This window comes from Lactuca sativa, chromosome 7, assembly GCF_002870075.4.
Source record: "Lactuca sativa cultivar Salinas chromosome 7, Lsat_Salinas_v11, whole genome shotgun sequence".
Taxonomy (NCBI): domain Eukaryota; kingdom Viridiplantae; phylum Streptophyta; class Magnoliopsida; order Asterales; family Asteraceae; genus Lactuca; species Lactuca sativa.
In genome coordinates this window covers 107,341,761-107,344,848 of record NC_056629.2, presented here as the reverse complement: position 1 = coordinate 107,344,848, position 3,088 = coordinate 107,341,761, and positions in this window count along the sequence as shown.

Here is a 3,088-nt window from a genome sequence, read left to right as displayed (position 1 = left end):
GACTATGCACTTCCTTGATCAAAAGACGATCAGACATCACTACGACTCTAAGAGTAGTATTCTTTGGTGAAACTGTGATCTCTTCACACATCGGGCTTCTCGTGGGCAGAACTTCGGCTCGGAAACCCTTTTCTTCTCGGGATCTTCGGAGCTTCGGGTCTCAGGATGATACCGAGGATTTGGGGGTATAAATTGCACGTAAAAGATGTATAACGGGAGAGAGAGAGAGAGAGAGAGAGAGCAGAGATTGAGCAACTAAATTCGGCTGCCTCGCTTTCCATTTATAGGAAGCTGAAAATCCATGCTCATGCCGTGAGCCTCTTATGCTCGCGTTGTGAGCCCAAAGATGTCATTGCGTTCATCATGGCCACTTGCCCTGGAAGACGGCCGTCACCTGTTCACGTCGTGAGCCACTGTGCTCACGTCGTGAGCTCTGACACAGGTGAAAGTTCGTGCCCTGAACTTCAGAAATTCATATCTTTCGCATATGAGCTCCATTTTTGACGTTCTTTATATCCACGCGTAGGCGTGATTATGTTCTACAACTTTGGCTTAGACTTCGTCAAATAATTTTGACTTTAACTTTTATTATATTATTTTAGTGGGCCGGGACAGGAAAACTCCGTTAGAAAATCATATCTTCTTTATCGAATATCCGTTTTCGTCTGTCCTTTCACCGTTGGGCTACTATTGACGAGATCTTTGATTGTTGTTTAGATTGTTTTGGCTAGAAACCACTCGATCTCATATTCGAACTTTGGGTTGCATACCGCTAAGTCGAAACTTCGAAAAATCATAACTTCCTCATATGAAGTCAGATTTAGACGTTCTTTTTATGCACGCTCTCGGTTTAACGTATTCTACGACTTTCATTTAGATCACTAAGGCTAGATATCGCTCTATCTTCAATTCATATTTTAGATCATTCAGCGTCGTGCCGGTTCTGTCGTGAAACATCGGCAGGTCATAACTTCTTCGTTATAACTCGGATTTCAGCATTCTCTATATATTCGGAAACCTTGTCACGACCACTACCACATCCTTCATAGATATCGGGTTTATCTAAAATTTTATTTTGACGCTTATTTTTATCCTTAATTGATTTAAGTCACACAATTAAGCACAAAGGACATAATACTCAAATAATACATCTTTATTATTTCAAAACAGGTTACAAAGGTTAACCTAGACTATTACATCATCATTAATTCCTAGCCTAGAAACACGGGTGTTACAATTCTCTCCACCTTAGGATGATTCCATTCCCGGAATCACACATCAACAAACAAATGCAGATAGCGACTCATCATGTCACTCTCTGTTTCCCAAGTGAGATTTGGCCCATTCGTATGGTTCCAACGGACAAACACTAATTCGACCATCTTGCAACACAACTTCTTAGTCTTTCGGTCAACGATTGCCTCTGGTTCTTCAGCTAACCTCTTCTTTTCATCAATTCTTAACTCAGAAATTGGAATTATGTTGGGAACTTCTCCCATGAACTTCCTCACATAACACACATGGAAAGTGTTATGAATTCCATTCAGTTCTTCAGGTAGTTCTAGCTTGTAAGCTTGGTTCCCAACCCTCTGAAGAACTTTAAACGGTCCAATAAACCTTGGACTTAGCTTTCCCCTTTTTCCAAATCTTATAAGTCCCTTCCACGGCGAGAATTTAAGCAAAACCGAATCTCCAACTTAAAGCCATCGGTCTTCGCTTGTTGTCAGTATATCTCTTTTGACGATCCTAAGCTGCTAGCATTCTCTCCCTACTTATGTTCAACTTTTCAGCAGTTTGATGGACTATCTCCGGTCCCATAAACTGCTTTTCCCCAGCCTCAAGCCAACAAGACGGCGTACGACATTTTTGTCCGTACATAGCTTGATAAGGTGCCATCTTGATGCTCGAGTGGAAACTATTATTATAGGAAAGTTCTACCAAAGGTAGATGTTCATCCCAGTTGCCTTGGAATTCCAGGGTACATGCTGTCAGCATATCTTCAAGTGTTTGTATCGTTCGTTTGCTCTGACCATCAGTCTATGGATGGTAAGTTGTACTCAAACACAACTCGGTACCCAATTCCTCTTGTAGACTTCTCCAAAATCGAAGGTGAGACGGCTGTCACGATCTGACACAATCGTTAACGGAACACCGTGAAGCCTCACACTTTACTTCACGTAAGAATTTGCAAGTTTATCCATAGACTATTTCTCATTGGCTGCTATGAAATGCGCACTCTTAGTGAAGCGATCAACGACCACCCAAATCATGGCGTGACCATTCTTTGTTCTGGGCAGTTTAGTGACAAAATCCATAGTAATGTCTTCCCATTTACCCATAGGAACAGGTAAAGGTTCTAAATTCCCGTATGGTTTCTGATGTTGTGCTTTGACCCTTGCACATGTCACACACTAGGACACATACTTTACAGTATCAAGTTTCATCATCAGCCACCGGTAGTAGGGTTTTAGGTCCTTATACATTTTAGTGCTACCATGATGAATTAAGTACATGGTTTTGTGAGCTTCTTCCATTAGAAGATCTATTATCCCTCCTGACTTAGGCACCCAAATTCGATCTTGGAATATCTTCAGTCTGTGACTGTTTGTAGCGAACACTAACATTTTGCCCAAACGTTCTCCCTTTCGGTCATTCTTCTCAGAAGCTTCTTCTTGAGCTTTCTTTATACTATCCACAATGGTCGAGACAACTTCTATTCTCAACAGGCCTTTTTCTCTCAAGATTGACTTTCCGACTGAGAGCATCAACGACAACATTTGCTTTACCGGGGTGGTAAAGTATCTCACAGTCGTAGTCTTTAAGTAACTTTAGCCAGCGTCGTTGCCTCATATTCAATTCTTTCTTATTAAAGATGTCACACCCCCGAACCAGACGGCGGAAACGTCTGGGGGCTTGTACTTGACTTCATCTTGAAATATCATTACAATGAATATAATTGAAACATAACATCATCATCATCACACATGTAATATTACAACATTCATTGTTTACATCGAGTATTGTATTTGAATATTACATGTCAAAATAGTACGAGTATGATGAGATAAAATATAACACAATATCCATT